The 23047-nt window shown below is 52.3% G+C and overlaps 1 long non-coding RNA gene across 1 annotated transcript in view; it reads right to left on the reverse strand.

The window, feature by feature from the left end:
* Positions 1-15575: 15575 nt before the first annotated feature.
* Positions 15576-23047, reverse strand: part of LOC106891758 — an 8549-nt gene continuing 1077 nt past the window's right edge. The window contains exons 2-3 of the long non-coding RNA XR_001412777.1: positions 17615-17702; positions 15576-15836 (exon numbers count right to left, since the gene is read on the reverse strand). This is a non-coding gene — a long non-coding RNA (uncharacterized LOC106891758). The remainder of the gene's footprint in view (positions 15837-17614; positions 17703-23047) is intronic.

Raw genomic sequence — 23047 nt, forward strand, 5'->3', positions numbered from 1 at the left:
CTGACAAGCTCTGGGCAATCCTGCTTCAGCAGGGGAGTTGGACTAGATGATCTCTATGGTACCTTCCAACTCTAAAATTCAGTGAAATTCAGTGAAATTATCCAGATTATCCACTCACACATTCACAGAGTGTCCCCTGCCTCTGGGAACTGGGCCCTTGTCCTGTCCTGAGTCACTGTTTCTGAGCTCCCTGCGCTAAATCTGCCAGCGACAGCAACATCCTCAGGGAGCTCCCCCTGACTCTGCCTTTCTTGGCTTTTGCTGGTTATTTGTGTGCCAGCTTTGCTGCTACATTAATGCGCTGAGAAGGGTTTCTCTCTGCAGGCAGCTCCACACCCAGGGCTTTCCTAATGGGGATCAATGGGGCAGAAAGCGAGCAGTGAGCCTGAGCCCACAGCATCCTCCCCCCGCGGCTGTGCTGCTCCCTCCCCAAACTGGGAAAATAGTACTATGGCCAGAAATTCTGGATTAATTCACTACTGGCTACTTAAACCAAAGAGGAGCATGCCACAAGGTGGTTTCCTCCTGTCTATGAATCACAGAATCTTCTAGGTTGGAAGGGACCTTAAAGATCATCTTGTCCAACCGTCAACCTAACTGACAAAAATAGACACCCACACAACAAACAAGGAGCATCATCACTAAACCAGACCTCCCAGCACTACATCAACCCGTCTTTTGAACACCTCCAGGGATGGGGCCTCAACCACCTCCCTGGGCAGCCCATTCCAATGGCTGATGACCCTTTCAGTGAAAAAATTCTTCCTAATATCCAGCCCCTGGCGTAACTTGAGGCCATGAAGTGCCCCTGAGGTGCAGAAGTGCTGGGTCCGGGAGCAAGAGGCAGAGAGGGTCTAGCAAACCACCTCAAAATTAGCAGCCCCTTCTCAAAGCCAAGACTTGCAAAAAAAGCTGAGAATAAATAAGCCCTGACAATTTCAGCGTGGCCTTCCAGCCTGACTCCTTGTGGCTGCTCAGCACTCGTGGTGTGAATCCTGGGGTGGGATGGGGAACCCCAGCCAGGGAGAGATTGCTACTGACCCCATGTATATACTGACTGACGAGCCACACAAACATATGTACACAACAAATATATCCTGCAACAAAAGTCTTCCGAAATGGAGGAAGCATGAAAGAATATAAAGAAACTTTCCTTGTGCCTAGAAGGATTTTCTGGATGTTCTGCAGCAGCAGAGGCAAAGGGGCGGATGGGGACGAGCTGCGGGGCTGGGGGAACGTTTCCCCAGGACTCTGGCTGGGGATATTAAAGCCAATGTGGGGCATTTCTGAGCCAGGCTCCCTGCCCTCCCTTGCCCCTGGCAAATCTCTTATCCCCAGAGCCTCAGGCCCCTGTTTCCCCAGGAACACAACAGACGTCAGCCCGCGCTAATGCGGCTCTGACCCAGGAGCAGAAGTCACCGAGGGCACGGGTCCTGCTGGGATTATTTCTGAGCCGGTGGAGGGGGAACGGAAGAAGAGAAGGAAGATGATGTGAAGGGAACATTTTGAAAGGCCATGGGCAATGAGGCAAGTCAGGAGGAATAATAAGAGCCCTGGTCTGTATTAGGACTTCACTTACAAATAACTTCTGGAAGGCGGCTACGAGATCAATGTGATTTCATACCCGATTAAACCCCCGCGCGCAGGGTCCCGGGGGCTGTGTGTAAGCACAATTTCTGCTCCGTGCTCACAGACATAACGCTCTGATAACATTTACTAATTATATGTTTACTCTGCTCAAGTGCTTTCTCAGTGTAACCAGGCTCGGGTGTGACGGGTGGGCAGTGCTGGGGGGGCACCCGGGTGCCCCAGCTCCCCCCAGCTGGCACGGGAAGGGGCCAACACCATCCCCAGCACCACACACGCCACAGTGAGGGCCATGGGGGGAGCAGGCAGAGCATCGTCTCCAATTTTGGCCATTTGGAAGGTCCTGCTCAGGGAGAAGAGACTCAACTCTCCCCCCTCGCACCCAGCATTTCAACAAGGCACAAAGGAAGTTTTCACAGGTTGGTTTTCTTATTTACCCCCCTTTTTTTACAGAGCCCTGGGCCAGCCCCAGCTGTCCCAGCCCCACCACCCCAAAGCCTGCCAGCCCGGGGTCCCATGGATGAGAAGCAATGTCACACAGTGCGACACGAGTGTGGGGAGGTGAGATCTGAGCTGCTCATCTGATCCTTCTCCCCCTCCATCGCCCATTCCCAGGGAAAGCCCAGAGCAGGCATGTCTCTGGTTATTGACTTTCAGAAACCTTTGACATTCACAGGCTCTGGATTTGGCCAGGAAGGATTCCAGCAGCAATTTATTTTAAAATTGCCAATATAGATAATCTGCAGCCCTCGCTCTTCATCTGACCTCGGAGCGATACCCCCAGCCCAGTTCAGGGCTGGTGTCCCAACTGCACACTGCTGCTGTCCCAGCCCCTGTGTCCCCACTGCTGATGGCCAGGGTCCCCATCTCCTTGTGCCAGGGTCACCTGGATGCCCTGGCCACCTTCTGCCAGGGGTGGGACCCACTTTTGCCCTCAGGAAGCCACCACGGCACCATGGATGGGCAGTAACGGATGGATTTCTGCAAACAAACCAACCCAAAAAAGATCTGGGCAGCAGTAAAACCCAAGGCTGATTTTTCCTCTCTAACATATTTTAATATCACAAAGGCAGGGGAGAGCAGCAGGGCCAGTCGTTCAAGAATATTTCTTATTCTTCAGATATAGGTTTTTAAAAAATTAATAGGGTGACTGGTGAAGATTACTTGCTACAGCTGGAGGAGCAGAGGTGCAGCAGGATGGCTCCAGCGAGATGTCAGTGCAGGAGATGGAACACGAGGGCAAGTCCTTGTTTAAATATGGACACCCCAGGGAACGGGCTAATGCATCACAGGTACGTGTGGGACAGACCTGGGGGGGGGACACGGGGTGACCCTTTCAATCTGGTAGCTGTAAGGTTTAAAACTCTCATTAAATGCATATTCTTTTCCCAGGGAGCGTAAAATACCCTGCACTTCAGCAAAGTCACAGTAGCATTAAATCAGAGTGAGGAGTCGGGCTGGAGCCCTCTGTGCAGCTCGGGAAGCACCGACGGCATCAACCACCGCCTGGAGCCCCTTCACGGGTGATGGATCGACTCTTGGACATTGCTCCAGAACTTGGCCAAGCTCTTGTTTTATCACATCTGCTGCAAAAATACAGCTGAGTTTTTATTACCCAGGAAACCCTTTCTCTAGCACAAAAAATGACTCATGCAGTTTAATAAGGAGAGGACACTTGTGTGGCCACCCCAATTCATTCCCAGCCAGGCTGCCTGCATCTCCCAGTCTTTGCTCATCCCGTGCTGAAGTCCCCAGGCTCACCAGGGCATGAGCAGAGTGACTCTGGCAGCTCCACTGCAGCCACATGAAAGATCTTCCTGAAAACCCCCCGGTGCAAAAGGGAGCTCAGAGGACAGATTTGTGTAAAGCCAAGGCAAGTAAATCTAAGGGCTGCTGTCGAGGTGGTCCTTGAGGACCAGCGTGGAAAAACTGCCCCCCTCCCCAGCTCTGAACAGCTCTCCCCTCCCAGGCAGGGAGCAGGGGCACCAAAGGATGAGCTGAAAGGATGTATAATATTGTTATAATGTGTAAAATATTGGAGGGAACTGAACTAACAGCGGCTGAAGGAGATTTTTTGCTCCTCCCAGCAGAGGGAAGTGGGGTCTCCAGTCGAGATCCTTCCCCATGCTAATGGACCATCATCCCTGGAAGGGCTGCTCCTCGTTTGGTGCCTTCTGTGGAGCAGAGAGGCCACAGGCTGCCCTGAGGTGACAGAGAGCTCTGAGTGCTGTGTCCCCTTGGGAGGGTTGGGGGGTCTGGGGGAGGCTCATCCTGCCCCACTGCCTCCCAGGCCCCCAGAGAGGATGCAGAGCCCAGTGCTGGTGCAGACCAGGCACTGGAGAGAACTGGTTGAGTATTGAGCTCTTCAGATACCTGGGCCCCCAGAGAGGATGCAGAGCCCCGTACTGGTGCAGACCAGGCACTGGAGAGAACTGGTTGAGTATTGAGCTCTTCAGACACCGTTTGGTGCCTGGAGCACCAGAGCTGCTACGACATCCTGGCTGCTCCAGGCACAGTCAGCGCCCCATGGACAGAGCTTGGGGTGCTCCGTGCCCCCCACCACCCTCGGGATGGGGTGGGAAGAGGAAGAATCCAAATGGAGAGCTGCTGTCATCAACAGCATCACCGTTTCTATTCTTTTGGGTGAAAGAAATGGCTTTCCAGGCTTGGCTGTGTCATCTCTGCAATGACAACGGCCTCAGCAAGAGGGAGGGATGTTGGGGGGCTCGGGGGGCACTCAGACCTCGGGGGCTGCTGCGGAGAGCGATGCTCAGGCCCTACAGCCCAGGGGACGGGGGGCACTGGCCCCAATATTATCATGCAGGTCAGGCTTGCTCCCATTTAGCAGATTACTTTAGAATTTGCATTCAGGCAACGTGAGTTGAAATAGCAACCACAAACTTTATCAGTCTAATATATAAGGTGATTTGCATAATTTCCTATTTGCATCGGCCTCCTATTTCATATTTTTCTTCCCCCCCTCAGATGATCAAATATACCTACTTCCAGATGAAACGCATTTCAAGTTTAGAGGATTAACCTGCCTGCGAGAAGCGACGGTGCTGCCTGTGCCTTATCTGCAGAACACAACTCCAGGATCCCTGCTGACAGGAGACATCTCAGCTCTCCCCATCCCCTGTCACAGGGAATTGCACTTCCAGGGGTTTGAGATCAAGGTCTCACACAACGTCTGCCCAGGACCCCCTTCTCCCCCTGCCCTCCTTTGGTGCCTGGGCCCCACGCAGACCTGGCTGGGGATGCTGCAGATCCCAACCAGCTCCTGCTCGTCCACCCAGAGCCCCCATGTCCCGTGTCTGAGGATGCTGTTCCCACATGGGTGCAGCATTGCACCTTCTGCCCAGGGCGACGGAGCCACTTTGTCTCTGCGGCTCCTGCTCGTCCACCCAGAGCCCCCACATCCCATGTCTGAGGATGCTGCAGATCCCAACAAGCTTCTGCTCGTCCACCCAGAGCCCCCACGTCCCGTGTCTGAGGCTGCTGTTCCCACAGGGGTGCAGCATTGCACCTTCTGCCCAGGGCGACGGAGCCACTTTGTCTCTGCCAGAGACAAGGGATTCAAAGCTGCATCCAAAGGAAAGCCAATTTCAGCAAAAGAGCAGCTTTGCAGCTTCTCTGAACGACACAAACCTTTAGAGCAACACGCACCGACGGGCTGGGTCGGTAATGAAGATAACGCTGGCGCTGCTGCTGCTCAGAGGGCACAGAAGAGAGATGTCCCCCCTGTCTGCCTCAGTTTCCCCTCCTCAGCTATGAGGGTGGTCACATTTGTCAATGGCATAGGTGGTGGAAGAAAAAGGGCATTGCTAAAGTTAATTAATACAAGGAAGCCTGAGCTCCTCACACAGAGGGTTCAAAGTGGTACCTGATGCCCTGCTCAGGAACACGCCACCTCCACCCTTGTCTGTCCCCTAATCTGTGGACCCCTCAGTCACTGTGATCAAAGTGCTCAGCCCAAGGCTCATCGCTCACACAAGGATGGGAAGCTCCTCAAGTCCACGGTGCCCCAGCCCAGTGCCACACGTACCCCCACATCGAGCCCGCGCATCTCCCACCCCCCCATGAGTGATGGAGACCCCACAGCTCTATCTAACACAGATAAATATTTAACACAGGCTTCTTCACCCCCCCTGCCAGCTTGCCGGTCCCTTCACAGGCAGAAAAGCCCACATTGATCCACTGCTAAAAATAGCCCCCCCAAGGTCCAGCAGCGATGCCACCAGCTCCCAGCCAGGCAGCAGGAGGGTTCTTGTGTCTGCTGCCTGGCAGAAGCCCAAAGCATTTTTCTGGTACAAGGGGCTTTTTTTTTCCCACATCACCAAAGAACAGAGCTGCTATTTTTAGCTCTAATAAGCATATTTAATTTCCTACTGCCTCATTTCAACTGTTTTGTGCAACTAGCATTTCTGAGCAGGTCCCCGGGGATGTGGTGAGGACCAGCCCCGTGCCAACTGGCCGGGCTGAGCTGGGCTGGTTTGTGACCCACCCTGTCCCCCTTGGCACCACCAAACCCTGGGATTCAGTAAAGAACAAGGCACCAGGGCTGCCCCAGCTGCAACCCTGAGGCTCCCACCTCCCTGGGCAAGGACCCCCATAGTCCCCCCCGATGCCCCCATTACCATCTGGGGCAGCAAAGCACTCCAATTACCCAAATAATGAATCAATACAACATCAAAGGTCAGTCATTTGAAGGTATAAAATGCAGAGTAAGGCAGTTCCGAGTCATCCCCAATTAAAAAAGAGCTGCAGTAAGAGCAGGAGGGGTAGAGCCGTTTCCCAGCTGGAAACGCTGTGGTGCCGGGGGGAGCGGAGCCGGATCCCACCCCCTTTGCTGGTCACCAGCATCATTCCTGGACCACACAAGACAAAGTCACCACATGGGCCCCTCAGAGCTCAAGGTGGGCAACCAGTGTAGCACAGATGATTTTCCCCCCTTGATTTCAGGGAATAATAATAATAAAACAACAAAAAACCAATCTTTAGAGTAGACGGTTGGCAACAACTCTACAGAAAAACCCTCCCACTTGTGAGGAGCCAGGGTGTTAGGGGGGGACTGGGAGTTTTCTGCAGCCTCAGAGGGGGGGACCCGGGGGTGACAAAAATACAGCTTCCCAGGAGCCACATCTCACACCAGGATGCCGGCTGTGGGAGCTGCGGGGGTTTAACTGGCAGCACTGGGGACCTTCCACGCTGGGTGGGCCCTGACCAGGCAGATGTCCTGGAGTAACTGGTTTGATGCCAAAGCCCTGCTGGTGATGGGGGTGTGTGTTCTTCAGACAAGCTGAGCTGGAGGATTTTCATAATTGAACTAGTTCCAACTCTCTCCCGATCTATTTCCATCCCGAACGCAGACACGGAATCCCAGCGCAGGGACACGTGCTCACTCCCACCACAAACACCTTCTCCTCTAAGGCAGCACCGGGCTGTGCCCGCTGGTGACAGACCAGCCCTTTGCAGGTGACTCCAGAAATGTCCCAACCCTCGACCTGCCACTCGCTCTCCTGAGCTCAGGAATGCTGTGGGGTCGCCCTTCCCACCACCATCATCCTCAGTGGAGACAGTGTCCAAGGCAGGACCCGAATTCACTTCCCATCCATCACCGACGCCGGGTACAAGGGGAAGGGATGCGGATGCTGAACTGTGCCTGGTGTGAGAAGTAACGCAAGAGCATCCCCAAATAACTCACTGTCAAGTCCAGGCTGCAAATACAGATCTAACAACCAGACAAATAAAGAATATGGGCAGTTTATAGCTCAGTCCTTATCCTCCGGTAATCAATATGGCTCATTAGGTTTATGAGACAATCATGTCTTCTGCTACCCTGGCCCAGAACCTCTGAGTAATGGCTTGCCAATGCCAAGTAATTATAACGATGTCTTGCAAGTGGAGCAGAAACAACCAAGTAAACTGATTTAAAGCGGTTTCATCAGGCTGAGTTTTCCTGGAGTTCAGTGTCTCTCCAACGTTCCACCTCTAACTTCATCAGCCCAAACCTGCCCTTCATTAGATATTCTCGTTGGTTTTCCGTGCCGGGGACTGGAGGAACCTTCTGCTTCCAGCTCCAGGCTGTTCCTCTCCCTCTCTCCACCACCTGCCCTTCTGCTGTGCCTTCGTGCAGGCTTAAGAGCAGGGGAAAGAAGGGGTCAACGAGTTACACGCTGTCCCTAAAATGATGTGGGGTGTTGACCCCAGACACCCCCAAGCCCAGGCTGCTCCTCAACCATCTTCCCCAAGCACACGGGGAAAGGCGAGAGAAGGACAAATGTGACAGAAGACCCCAACACCTCTGTCACTGCCAAGATGATGTCCCTCCACACGTGGCACCGGCCCCCCCAGCCCTGCTGGGATTATTCCCCCCTCCCAGCTCATGCCCATACCCCAGGGGTGGGAAACCAGCCTGTACTGCAAGTGTTCTGGGGATTACTGCCTTGGCAGGGCTTAAATGTTTGCTGCAGACATAAGCCTTGTCATGGGTGATTTTATTTATTGTTGTATAAGTGTATTTCCAAATAAAACAGAAAGTGAACAAATAAACTGGGTGACAGAGCTATAAACCCCATGCCTGCTCATTCACTTGAGGAAAAGCCTGCCTCAACTAATTAACCTGTGCAAGCCCTGTGCTGTTCATAAACAAGCCATGAATTAATATTGTATTTTTTTTTTCGAGCGGCCGACATACGCCTCTAAATCTTTATTGGGCAGCAAAAAAGAAATAGCTGCCCTTGCCAGGTTGGGCACAACAACAAACAACAACAAGAGGCTGAGTTAAGTGAGAATGAAATATTAGAACAAGTTTTCCCTGTTCTTGCTGCCTGCGCTGAGCACAATGAGGGGGGGAATGGGGAGGGGGCTGAGCTGCAGCCTCCCGACATCGGGGGGTTAGAGAAGCAAGCACCAAAACACTGCTTTTCTGCACCAAATCTCCTGGTGCAGCTGGAGGGAGGATGGGTTACACGGTACAACAGCCTGAGAAGCTGGGAGATGTGAGGTGGGCAATGAAGCTGTGGGTCTGTGGGGAGGAGGGGGGGTCATGGGGCACGTGGGCAGCCTCCTGAAGAATAAATCACGGGAAAAGCTGGCAGAGGATGGGGACAGGGGACAGGGGTCTGCCACCCCACAAGCACCAGCAGGAGATGTCTCTGCAGGCTTCTCCGTAAGACAAGCCCTGTGCGTTTATTGATCGTACCCACACGATGGGAGACTTCAGGAAAAACAGAGAGGGGGCAGAAACACAAATCAAGGAGTAACATTTTTGAAGGAGAAATTATAAATTGCAATTTAATCACATAATCACTTTGACACTCTCAAGCAAGCTAATTTCTTCCCTTGCCTCATTTCACCCACTTGGCAAGATGAATCTTAATGAATAATGTCCTATGAATATTTAGTTTTTTGATCAATTTGAATTTTTTCCCCTCATATCCCTACCTGCTGGATGGATAAATTGGTTCTCTCCTCTTTTCCTCTTGCAAAGAGAGAGACCAACAGCTTCTCCTTTGATTTCCATCCTCCCCTGTTTTTTTCCCTTTTCTCCTCCCCTTTCAGCCAAGCACTGGCTGTTGCCCATTGCCCATTCCCTGGCAGGTCCCCGGGGCTCACCAGTGGGCAAGAAGCCCCTCACTGGGGCACTGGGGCCAACACCACCAACCTATTTCACCCCATAAACCACCCACCGGCTCCGGGAACTTCTTCAAACTGGGAAAACTTTGCAGACAGACAAGGAAATTGATTGTGGAGAATTGCGGATCTTTAATGCGAATTGATTACCTCTAATGGTTTTAAAGCAATTTAAATATAACTGGATTGTTTGGGCAAGAACATGGTGTCTAAGGAGGGGCAATAACAATCTCCCTGCTAATGAGTATTGATGGCAGCATCCCTGTGTGTGGGAGAGGGATGCTCTCAGCCCCGGGGCTCCTTCTGCCTCTCTCCTGGCCAGTGCCAGCCCCAGCATCGAGCCCAGATGAGCTGGAGATGGGGAGCTGTGGGGTCCCTGCCATTGGGCTGGTAGGAATTAGCTGGATGTGGCTTCTAGCATTGGCCAAAAAAACAGCCAACTCCCCCCCGGGGCAGGATAAATGGTCCACTCAAATCCCTGCCTATTTTGTTCACTGTTTTGCCTTGTCTCTCCAGATTCTTGAATCCATTTCTTCCTGAATTAGAAAAATCTTTTCCAAGTTCACACCGGTTTCAAGCTGGAAACCAGCACCCTTGGCTCCACGGTACGATCCATCCACACCAGGGCTGCTCCCAACCGGCAGCAGAGAACAGCCAGGCTGTGCCCAGAAACACACACAGACTTTGCCCTGAGAACCGGTGGATTTGGGTTTTCTCATGTTCCTGCTGAAAACCACCAAAATCTCTGCTCCAAAGGAAAAGCTGTGCCTCCAGCTCAGCCTGGCAGGGTATTTTCTGAGCTCACTAAGGCAATGGCACCCAAGGAAACACTGGAAAAGTTATTGCAGCCACATCCTGGCTTTTTGGCCACCTTTCACTCCCACATCGGATTTGGGTTTCCTCGTGTTCCTGCTGAAAACCGCCAAAATCTCTGCTCTGAAGGAAAAGCTGCGCCTCCAGCTCAGCCTGGCAGGGTATTTTCTGAGCTCACTAAGGCAATGGCACCCAAGGAAACACTGGAAAAGTTATTGCAGCCACATCCTGGCTTTTTGGCCACCTTTCACTCCCACATCAATAACAATAACATGCCTTTGGCCAAAAATCCACTTTTACAGCCCCCAGGAAGGCTCCCACGGGCTCTGAAACAGCTTCTGTGTCCCTTAAGTCTTGCTTAGACCTGGGATCCCCCGTTTCCCAGCACACAGGTGATCACTGCTCAATGCAATTTGTGCTTTCGATAAATTATTCAGAAGGAATCTCAGATTACAATTTAGGAATGTACTGCAAATGATAAACAAGAAATTTAAGGCCTGTTTTGATTGAAAAGTAAACAAGCTGCAAGCCTCAGGGGGAGGCGGCAGGATAAGTTTTGTGTTAGTGTAGATGAGATCTTACCCCATCCTGACCTGCTTCCCCCTGTCAACCCCCTCTCCAGCCCTCCTCCCCAGCGGACTCGACCACCCATCCCCATCTCACAGGGCTCACGTTTTGCCACCCTTTAACTACCCCAGGCTCTGCAGAAGGAGCTAGACAAGCTTCACCCCCTCCAGGTGAAAGTCCTGAGCTATTTATACCTAATCCTGATGCACCGGCTGCCCAACAGCCTCACTGGGACCCTGAATCCTTCCACGGGATCACAAAAAGGGGGCACAGCGCATCCCACACTGACCACCACAAACCAGTAAAACCAGTCCTGGTCTCTGCAGAGGATGGGGATCCACCACAGGGGTCCCTGCAGATTGGTGTTATTAATTGCAGCTGATGAGAGCGGGGAATGGAGCTGCACTGGCTGCAAAGGGCAAAGCAGGGAGAGCAGCATCCCCGGCTGCGGAGCCCTCGCATCCCTCCTGCTGCTCCAGCCCCGGTGTCTCACCAGCCACCACGTTTACTAAGTCAGCAGGAACACTTCACTTAAATCCATCACCCAATATTCAAATCTGCCAACTGTTTGCGCGAGCGAGAGGCTTTAAGGCTGGTTGGCACGTGCCTCTTTGTTTAATCTGTTATTAAACCCGACAGTCAAATCACCGGGAATACAACTGAAACGCCTCCCTGAATTTAAGGGAGGAGAAGAAAACCTGAGCGATGGGGGCACAGAGGGTTTCCAGGCTGTGAGGGGACGGAGGACAGCGATGCCTTGGGAAGCTGCAGACTCCAAACTGCTCAGAGGGTTCATTTCCACACCCTGCACATGGAAAAACTCCATCCAGCACACGGAACGGGTTCAGACTGGGCTCTCAGCAGACACTGACCCTCTCACATTGCTGGCTGCCTGCTAAGTGCAGCCCCTCCACCCCATCATTTCAAGAGCAGCTTTAAAACTTGCCTCCCTGGGCCAAAACCAGCCTGACAGAACCATCTGACAGAGACCGAGCCTGCCGTGTGCCAACGCAGCTGCTGGAAAGCCATTCCAGGCAAACCAACGCTTTATTAATAATTAAGTAATTCAGCATACTCTAAAAACTGATAAAATAGGGGAGCCTCATCTACCCACGTCCCCTGAGCCCCAGGGACCCTCCCGTGAGTGGGTTGGGGTCCCCCTGGCCACTTCTTCACCTCCATCCACCCACCCAGCCCCGGCAGTGCCTGTGCCCTCAGCATCCCATCGGAGCCGGCTGGCGGCTTCCCCTCCTCCTCCAATTATCCTCACAGCTCATATCTCCCAGCTCTTCCCCTTGACCTCTAGCCTCCCAACATCTATCTTCCTCTGAAGCTTACACTAACATTAAGTTATTCCTGTGCAGACTCTGGGGGTGAGAAATCCTTCCCATCCAGGAGAATTTCAGCACCAATTTATCTTGGTGTTATTTTAAAGCCTCATCAGCATAGTCTTCTGTGCGCTGCTGCCCCGTGGAACTGCATCTCTCTGAAGCCAACTTTGGTGCCTTCATTGTGTGCCTCCCCTCCCTGCCCACTTACACACCCTCCAAGGCATCTCTCTTCATTTGCACGAGCCGTGGCTCTGCTTAATGAGGGACACCGCGCGCCGCGGCCCCCGCTAATGGGGCTCACTTCGTTATAAGAAAAGCTCCTCTTCAAACCGCAGCTTCCTGCGAGGCAAAGACCCAAATCTTACCACAAGGATTTTTAATTTGGGATTAACCGATCGGGAAATTAGATCACTCGTCCCATCAATCACCCTGCAGCCCCCGTGACTTCACGCTCCAGATATAGTGCGGCTGCAGCGGGAGCCAGTGGGGGGGGATTGCTGGCAGCAAATCACCCCAACCCTGGAGCTTTACTCTTCAGACACCACCCTCCAACAGCCAGTGCTTCCCTCTAACACTCTCTTTATTTTCTAATTTCTAACATCTTGGTCTTCTCTATCATTTGCACAGGTTGTTCAGCTGCTCGGTCTTCATGCTTTGAATGGGAACCACCTCTATTTTGTGACACGTGCTTTTTCTTTGGGACGAGCCTCTCCCTTAGAACGGCATTTTCTTAATTACAGCAGTAAGTTTTACTCAGCAGAGTAATTCCTTGAGACTCAGTGGGGATACCTGCATGTCTGACTGCGTGCAGATTATCCCCCCTCAAAAAATAACCCCTGTTTCCACGAAGCTCCTGCTCACAAACTGGCTCACTGGTATATTCTGTATATTCTTAGCACAGAAACACAAACGAGGTGTTGACACAGATAAGACAACTTTGTAAGACTTCAGAATCACAGAAAAGTTTTTTCATCGTTTCAGTACAGATAAAGATTCAACAAAAGCCTTTACTTTAGAAGCTTTTGCTCCCACAACTTACCTTTTTGCAGCAGGGTGGATCCCAGCAGAGCCTCCCAGTTCCACCGCAGCACAACCAGGTGCTGCTGTTGCCCTTAGATTTATTGACTCCCCCTTCATGTTTGGCACCTGGTTTAAATCAAACCCAATTAATCATGAGGCTCAATATTCTGCCCTTGTTCGGTGTGGGGGTATCTTCTATTGTGTGATTACTCTTTAGTTTAAAAGTTAGGAAATCCTGTGCCTGTGGAAGCAAAGGTTCCTGTACTTAACACTGCGAGTCCCAGAGACACAACCTGATTTATACAGGGGTCAGCCTGGAGAGCTGGGTGTTGTGTTACTTGTAGACAGGAATTCTCCTGGACTTCCAAAGCCACTTCCAAAAGAAATCCAAGTCAAATATTTATGTGGGAATCTCCTGTCCTATGTCAGATTCAATTTGTTATACTGTTAAAATAAATATACTGGCATATGCATACATTTGTGTGTATGTCCCTACACATCCAGGCATAGGCACACACATGCACACCCTTTATCTTGTAAATTCTTGCTTTTTTGCTGTCATTTCTAGGGCAACACTTAATAGAAGATGCAACGTAAGAGAAGCACCCGCTGGGGAAGCTGTGACACAGCCAAGGTCCCAGAAAGTCAATTATGCTGTAGGAGAGGGGGACGATAACTAATGAGATTTGCATGGAAATGACTGATCTGCTGATATAAGGGATCACAGGGACCGTGCCGGCAGAGAGTGGGAAGGGAAAGGTAAGGACAGAGGATGAGAGCACATCAGACATGGCTGTCCTAATAAGGGGTTCTTTATTCCTTTGTTAGAGGCCGCGCAGGAGACGGAACCGGGGGAGATCGGGCTGCGTTCTTGCAAAAGCCACTCATTGAAAATTAATGGCAGCTTAAGTTTTCAATTAAATTTTAATTTAAAGCCTGTGACTGGTGCAAATCAGCATAGTTCCCCTTGTGTCAGTGATTTATGTCAGCCGAGGGTTTGGCCCGGCACCTCGAGCCCGAGTCCTGCCCAAATACTCTGCCCCAGAGCTCCTTGGGCCAGACCCCAAAATGTGTGTAAGAGCTGAGAGGTGTGGACAGGACCGGAACCAATGTCCTCCTGAGAGCTCCATCAGGGGTCTGTCTGCGCCTGCTGGTATCTAAAAAACTGGCCCCAAGTCATACTTCTTTGCCTTAAAGGAAAAAAAAGAATCCCACAACCCCAAATCCTCTTGTATTTGCTGGAGGGGGGGGTCTGGTCGCAGCATCGTTGGGGCTCTGGGGTTTGGGGTGTCTCTGCTGTGGGAAGGTGGCACCTTCAGCAGGACACGTGTCCCCGGCCACCCCTCTGCACCAACTGCAGCCCCCGGCTCCCCGGGGCTCTGCCGGGACCTGGGGTCTCCCACCCAGAGCTTCGGCAGGATCGGGTCCATGGGATGCAAACTAGGGGGTGAGGTATTAGAAAGCAGCCCTGAGGAAAGGGATTTGGGGGTGCTGGTGGATGAGAGGCTGGCCATGAGCAGGCAGCGTGCAGTTGCAGCCCAGAAGGCCAATCCCATCCTGGGCTGCATCAAAAGCTGCATTGCCAGCAGGTCCAGAGAGGGGATTCTGCCACTTTACTCTGCTCTGGTGAGACCTCACCTGGAGCATTGTGTGCAGGTCTGGAGCCCTCAATATAAGAAGGACATGGACCTGATGGAGAGGGTCCAGAGGAGGGCCACAAGGATGATCAGGGGGATGGAGCACCTCTGCTCCGAAGACAGGCTGAGGGAGCTGGGGTTGTTCAGCCTGGAGAAGAGGAGGCTCCGGGGAGACCTAATAGCAGCCTTCCAGTACCTGAAGGGAGCCTACAGGAAGGCTGGGGAGAGCCTGTTTAGAAAGGCCTGCAGTGACAGGACGAGGGGCAATGGCTTCAAGCTGGAGGGGAACAGATTGAGACTGGAGATGAGGAGAGGGTTCTTCACTGTGAGGGTGGTGGAGCACTGGAACAGGTTGCCCAGGGAGGTGGTTGAGGCCCCTTCCCTGGAGATATTCAAGGAGAGGCTGGACGAGGCCCTGGGCAACCTGGTCTAGTTGGGGGTGTCCCTGCTGACTGCGGGGGGGTCGGACTAGATGGCCTTTGGAGGTCCCTTCCAGCCTGGGCAATTCTATGATTCTATGATGCTCTCTGGGTCAGCATTCCCAGGAGTTGAGGGACAGGAAAGGCAAGAGGGGGGCTGCTGGGGTTCCCCCCCCCTCTGTCACCCCAAGACCCCAACCTCTCCCAGCCCCACACATCGCTGGCCCCTGGCTGTGTGGTCTCGGGGCTGTGGAGGATGGAATGGGTTTTGCTGCAGCCCCGTTCCCCCCTCCACACTCTCTGCCCTTTGGAACCCACCCGGACCCTGAGGTAAAACCCAGAATCAGGCTTTTTAACATTTGAGAAACACTCCAGCCGCTGCGGACAGGGTAAAAATAATGAGCCATTGAGAGACTTTATATTTAATTAATAAGCCATTACTGCAATATTTTAGGTAAATAATGCATTTTAATTAACACATTAATAGTAATTGCAGAGGAGCTGGCTGACTCGGGCACTGGCAGGGGTGCTGGGGGGGGGCACTGTGCACCCCCTGCGCCGGCACCGCGGGACGGGGACGGGACCTTCCCAGGGGCTTTGTTGGAGAAGGGGGGGTTTGCTAAGGACTTGGTGGCTCTTTACACCCCATCCGATAGACGTGTGGCAGGAAATGTAATAAGTTAGGAAGCTTTACACACTCTTTTTCTTTTTTATATTTAATGTAGCCATTTCTCAATATGCCGCTCTCAAGAGGTTCTTTTTTTTTTCCTCGCTGTTGAAATCTGGCTGGCTTGAATCATTATTCCTGATGTTCCACAAGTCCTGCTCTGAATATTTTTAGAAGAAAAAAAAAGTGAGATTTCTGCTCAGGACTTTTTTGTTTATAAATTTTGCATAAATTTCTAATACAAAAGCAGTAAAGGCATTTAGCTGAATCTTCTCAAGAATGGGAGCAGCTTGTGATGTACAGAGCAAAACTCGTTGGGTTTAACGAGCTGAGAGGTTGGAAGAGGACGAAGCAATTAAGGGGAAGGAGGGATGTGGCAATGAGGGTCACTCCACTTTACAGCAAACCAGCACAACTTGTGGTTATCTCCTGAGCTGGGAGGGCTTGGTGAGGACAGCCGGGCAGAGGCTCTCCTGAGGCTGCTGCTCCCACTTCTTCTGGGAAGGATATTGAGGGTGATGACAGAAACCTCTTGTGTCTGCAGCCTCAGCCCTGAAAGTTCATGGTTTTGTGCATGAGGCTGGAATAGCTGGTTACAACTCCCTTGGTGCTAATTGGGCTGCACTGACCTCACACGGAGCGAAAGTTCAGGAGGGGTGAGTCACAGGCCCCCCGCTCCCCAAGAGCAGCCGTGACTGGACAGGTTTGACTCATGCTCGTAGACTCGATAATATTAATTAAGCACCTGGAAATAAAGGTCTGCGTTGAGTCCTTTTTTTTTCAGGCTCATTTGCACCGTTTGGAAAGAAACCCTCTGATGAGTTCCCGGCCGGTGATGCTCAGAGAACTTTAGAGCGATGGTGGTGACGGACGGGTCAGAGCCAGGTCCTTCTGGCCGAGATGGAAGAAATCAATTGGCAATTTTTTGTATTCCCCATTGGTTTTTAGTAGCCACAGTCCCATCCCCCTCACAGTGGCACCATTTGGTGGCTTCACAGGCTGACGCCCGCTGCCCTGTCACCACCTCGGAGTGACCCAGGCTCCCAGGGAGACCATAAAAAAGACATCAAGGTGCTGGAGCAGGTCCAGAGAAGGGTAACAAAGCTGGTGAGGGGTCTGGAGCACAAGTCTTATGAGGAGAGGCTGAGGGAGCTGGGGTTATTCAGCCTGGAGAAGAGGAGACTGAGGGGAGACCTTATTGCTCTCTCCAACTCCCTGAAAGGAGGGCGTAGAGAGATGGGGGTCGGTCTCTTCTCCCACGTGACAGGCGACAGGACAAGAGGAAATGGCCTCAAGTTCCGCCAGGGGAGGGTCAGGCTGGATATTAGGAAAAATTTTTTCACTGAAAGGGTTCTCAGCCATTGGAATGGGCTGCCCAGGGAGGTGGTTGAGGCACCATCCCTGGAGATGTTCAAAAGACAGGTTGATGTAGTGCTGGGAGGGCTGGTTTAGTGATGATGCTCCTTGTTTGTTGTGCGGGTGTCTATTTTTGTCAAAATTAGGTTGACGGTTGGACAAGATGATCTTTAAGGTCCCTTCCAACCCAGAAGATTCTGTGATTCTGTGATTGATTCTGTGACCTGCGAGGGGACACGCGGGGAGCGACCCTCTGGGTTGACAGCCCTGTGATGGGGTGGCATCGCCCCTTGGTTTTGCTGGTGGCCACCAGCAGCCCTCCCGCTGGGGGTGTTGGTGGGGAAGGATGCTCTGCTCATCCGTCTCCCCCCCACGAGGTTCTGCAGGTGGAAGGGGGCAGGGGGTGACGCTGGGACGCTCCTCCACGGCCAACGCAACAGTTCTCCTTCCAGTGGAGGACAGACCAGTGCCACTTCAGACACCTTGTGTTCCCTTAGGTAGAGCTGGCCAAAAGGGACTCCTGCCAGGCCTGGGACAGCCCATCCCACCCAGCCAAAGCACAGGAATATTCCGAAATCCCACCTCTCCTCCAGCCCCAGCTTCTCCTACGGCCGCTGAAACCAGCCACGGAGCAGGGAGGCTCCTCTCCCTCTCGGTCGTGCTCAGCCTCCTGCAAGGAAGATCCACAAGGAAGGGTTAAATCAATCACAACTAAATTCACTGTCCCTTTATTAACAAGTGTATCGGATTTAAATAATTAGCATTTTTATGTCACATGCCGTATACAGGGACACCAAAGGGATGGCAGGCGCTGAGCAGAGCCATATGGTTCTCTGATTAATAATGTCAAGCAGAAGCAGGCAGAGCATTCAAGGGAAAAAAAATCGGCAGGTCACAGAGGCAAGAGGCTCTGACGTGCCGTAAGCAGTGCTCGGGGCTGGGCTGGGGCTCTGCCTTGGGGCAGCATCTCCATCCCCCGGGCACCATGTCCCTGGTCCTTGAGAGAAGAGGACCCTGCTGTGAACTCCCCCTGACCCACGTCCCTGCACTTCAGCGAAACAGGTCCCAGCTCCCCAGCGTGGCCAGGAACCACCTCTTGGCTGAAGCCAGGTCAGGTCTGGAAGCTCCTGGAGAGAGGGGGGGTTCACACAGGCAGGGCCACCATCTCCTCTGCTTCTGAGGAAGGTCACCAGCAAGTTGCCTTCAGACACGATGATGGGGCAAATGGTGTGTGTGGGAGAGCGCAAAGGAACAGCGAAGGGACAGAGATGCACGGGTGATGTAAGGTCACAGCCTGCAAAACTCTTGGCAGGGGGTGTTCTGATTAGGGAGAAAGTCCTCTCCCTCCTCCTTCTCTTCCTCTTCCTCCTCCTCCTCCACACTGGGGGACAGACACTGCCTGGATGACCAGGCTCGGACCCCACTATCCCCACCAGTGGCACATCCAGGATTTACAGAGGTGGGGTTTCCAGGAAGGGGCTCAGAGCTTTTATTGCCCCCACTTCTCTGAACAGGATTGATGAGAAAGAAAAGCGATTTTCCATCTGTCTGCAAAGGAACTGCTGTGTTCTCACTCATACGTCAAGCAGACCCAGCAGAGAACGGTACAGACTCGGCGACAGCGCTCTACAAATGTTAATATGGTTTTTAATTGGCAGAAATAATAGCTGACTGCTGCACGCTTGTCAGACTGCTCCGTGGAGCTACTTGAGCCTACCCCATTTCTAAGGCAGAAGGGGAAAAAATTGCAATTCTGCATTGCAGTCGGGATTTATTTGAAGGAATTGAGGTGCCCAGCCGACACCGATGGTCACCCTCTGCTTGTCCCAGGGAGGAGACAGCTTCTTCTGCACTGTGGGGCTTGGGAACCCCTGGAGAAGCTGCAGCACCACAGAGGGTTAAGCAACAACTTTGGATGCTCTGTGAATGGGTATAAATATAAATATAAATATAAAATCCATATATATGGATTTTAGCAGAGCTCTTCTCACTGCATGGCTGGAGTCAACCCCACAGGTCGGGCTCCACAGCCTCTTTGGGGCTTGGTCCATGGCCAAGTCCTGCTGAAGTTAATGAGGGTCTGTGTGCATGAGGATATCAAGAAAACCAATCTGAATTAACTTTTAAATTGATTAGCTAAATTGCGTTAAATACCTTTGTAGACACTTTTGTTTAGAATTAAGGTGGACTAACCTGATTTAGTTTACTTCACCTTCCTTCCAAGCAACACCATCTAAATGGAATCTCCAAACAATTTAACCAAACTGCTTGCAATTTGCACCTTAATTAGTCAGGTGGATCCCCCTGAGCACCCAGAGTGGAGTCTGGGGGACCCCTGGGTTTCCTGTGTGGGGTGGGCTCCCCTCTTGCCGTGGGGCTGGGACACTTGGCAGTGTCCTCGCTGTCCCATTCCAGGAAACCTCCCGGGAAGGGATGACTCTGACCCTCAATCCTGCCTGATCTCCGTGCTCCAGCCACTCTCTTCACACCTTCACTGGGTTTCTCCTCCTCGTTCCACCTTTGGCACATCTGTGGGGCACGGCTGGAGCCAGGAGGGTGGATGGAGAATGCTGGTGGTTCCCAGGAGCCGGAGGATGGGAGAGCATCTGGCTTTCAGGACCCTAAATCAGGGACTTAATTACTTTCCTCATTTGCGTGGGGCAAACAGAGGTGAAGGGAGGAGAAGAAACCCCATCAGGGCCACCAAGGCAGGTGGGGCAAGGAAAGCAATGGCTGGTGGAGATTGTTGGCAAACACCCATTAATCTGGCTGCAGCCCATGCCCCTGGTACTGCAGCTCTGCTCAAAAGGTCTCCGTGTCCTTCTGTGGGGGGCAAGGGGTGGGGAAGGGCCATGGAGACCCCCCCAGAGATAAGGCAGAACACTGAGAACATGAGGTTTGCCCCGACCGGAGCGCATCCCCAGCTCCTTCCTCCATCCTTCCACGACACGGGGCATCCTGGGACAGAGAGGGCAGGAAAACCGCAGGAAAAGGGAATTCTGGGCTCATTTGGGGCATCAACAGCACAGGGCAGGAGCCACCCTCACACCCATCATCCCACCCAGCCCCGGGCTGTCCCTGTCACCCCCTGGGACACCAACCATTGGGGCAGCTCCATGAAGGAAGGGGCTCTGTGGGAATTACGGTGTCGGCTGGAAACTGGCATCAGCTGAGGTTATTTTCAAGGACAGAGGAAGGTAATTCCTGCCCCTCTTCACTCGCTGCGCAGGGCAGTAAGGACAGCCATGCAGCTCTCCCCCCTTTTTGGAAGAGTTACAATGCAGCTGAAGTATTTTTAGTAAGACCTTAATTAAATATTTCAGGCTGATGTTCATCAGCAAGTAAATTCAGAATGCAGGACAAGAAAAGCAGCTGTGCATTATTTTTCTGAGTAATTATATTTGAATCTCTGTGGTACGGAGAGTGGAAAAAAGAAAGTAAATTATACAGAAAATGCATTCAAGAAGATTTTAATGTTATTACAAACCTTCATTATAATGTATGATCAAGCATGTAAGTGAAAATCTTAGGACCCGTGGGTAACATATCGATTCTGGCGGACATTAAAATTTCTATTTGATGCTTAAGCAAAATCTAATCTGACTTCTGATTTTGCAAAATATTTTAGGGTAATTAGACATGTTTGTGCTTTATTGATTCTTAAAATGAACATAAGCATGTGGGGAATTGCTAACGCTCTGGATTAAAGAAAACGAGACTCCTCACTTTGCGAAAGTTCCTGCAATTAAGTCACCTTCTGCTGATACGGCCCTCGTCATTCTGGATGGAAATGAATGCAGGAAAAGCTACGGGAGCTTAAAATAATAATGATCGTAAAAGTGAAGCTTTAGGGTTTAAACGAAAAGATTGGTTTCTTGTGCTCCTGCTAAGGGTTCCCTCGGGCTTTGGGATAAATCTCTGCTCCAGAGGTTCCTGCCGTCCGGCATCGCTGCTGCGCTGAGCATCGCCCGCCCCCCCCCTCCCCCTGCTGCTCCCAAGGATGTGGGGGGTCCTTACCCACCTTTAGCTTCTCTGCACCACTGCTCACATGGGGGGGGGTGACAGAAAATGCCTTCTTACTGGCTTTACACAGGAGAAGGCTTCAGGCCGGGCTCATCTTCACACTGTAGCTGGGGGACCTGGGGAGGGGGAGCTGGGCTGGGGGACCCCGAGTCCAGGGTCAGACCCAGAGTCGATGGACATTTCATTAAGGCTGGGAGAGGCTCGTTTCCAGTTTGCTTATTAATATTATTACAAATAATCTTTCATCTTGGAGACAGGGGACTGGTTCTTCCCCTGGCCATGAGTCAGAGCACTGCACAGGAGCGATTCGTGTTTCCTCCTCTTTAACAAGCAGACGAGACTCCTCCAGATATACATCTATATATTCTAGCCAGTGAACTCCAGATGAAACATTTTGGACAGAAAAAATCAATGGGAGGACATATGTATTCCCACCCTGAGCTACAGCAGTGCAGACAGCGGCAGAACATCTCTCCATCTGCTCCATCCCATGTTTATCCACAAGTCCTTGCACCCCGCGGGGCTTCGTCAGGTTTGCATCCAGCCTCAAGTGAACTCAGAAAGTCATCGATTTTAAAGACAGAAAGTCCTGCTGGAGTCATCCCGGTGTCTCCCACAGGAGCTGGGCACAGGACAGCCCAGGATGCAGTGTTCTGATTTAACTGCCTCAGGAGGGGGAGTCTCACCAGGGACCAGGTTCCCTGACCCCGGGAACTGGGATGGTCCTAAACTCGGTGCTTAAAACCCCCATGTGCTGCTGGCCGTGCGGGGTGGTGGGATGCAGGAAAGGGGTTTTGCTGCAGAAACACCCACAGCCACCACCAGCATCCTCAGGGTCTCATCGCTGACCCCATGGGAGGTGGCAGCTGCCCCCGAGGGCTGGGGGACTGTGGGAAAGAAAGGGAAGGTTGGTGAGGAGGACTGTAAATATGCTCAAGTGACTCACATGTGGGGTGCTGGAAAACACACCTATCACACTAATTGTTGCTTAGTTTTGTGTGCCCAACAAGTAGAACATCTGCACTCAGATAACATGGGCCTGGGATGGACTCAGGGGCACCTTAGAGTCATAGAATTATCCAGGTTGGAAGGGACCTTAAAGATCATCTAGTCCAACCTCATCAAACACGCCTGAGATTCCTGCCCTGCTGTTGGAGAGATCAAAGCCCAGCAGAAAACTCTGCCTGCCAGAGTCCTTGAAATACAAAATCCTTGCTTCCAAACAGCAAGTGGGAGCTCCCTCGCTCCCTCATTCCCTTGCTAACGAGGAATTTTTTACTCTGAGGGTGGTGAGACACTGGAACAGGTTGCCCAGGGAAGTTGTGGATGCCCCATCCCTGGAGGGGTTCAAGGCCAGGCTGGATGGGGCCTTGAGCAACCTGGTCTGGTGGGAGGTGTCCCTGCCCAGGGCAGGGGGGTTGGAACTCGATGATCTTTGAGGTCCCTTCCAACCCAAACCATTCTGTGATTCTATGACTCTCTTGCTAATAAGGACTCCTGCTCTATGGTGCCTGCGTCCCCTGCCTCTGCCTGGGGGCTGCTTCAGAGGTTCCCCGATCCATGAGGTATTGACATTAAATGGTTCTTTGCCCTTAATCCATGGTTTTGTGGTTGTTCCTGTGTCCTGCCTGCATCAGCTCACACAGGGACACAGACCCAACACCGAGGACAGAACCCAGGCCCTGGAGCAGAGGGGACAGGGTGGTGTCGGGGACGAGACCCGTGTCCTCTCTCTGCAGTCACCAGCCAGCTGCCAGGGCAGGAGATCTGCTCAAAACGGGCAGAAGGACAGGAGTTCAACCGTTTTGAACAGATGGTGGAGTAACGTTCAGCACCACAGCCGGCGGGTCCCCCAGCGGGGCCTTTCTGCTGTCATTTACTGCTCTGGCCATTTGTCACGGGGGCACAGAGCGACACACACACACACGTGTGTGCACAGCACCAGCCACACACCACTGCCAGGGGCGGACGTGCACACCCCCCCCCCCCCCC

Source organism: Calidris pugnax, unplaced genomic scaffold (assembly GCF_001431845.1).
Source record: "Calidris pugnax isolate Ruff unplaced genomic scaffold, ASM143184v1 scaffold91, whole genome shotgun sequence".
Taxonomy (NCBI): domain Eukaryota; kingdom Metazoa; phylum Chordata; class Aves; order Charadriiformes; family Scolopacidae; genus Calidris; species Calidris pugnax.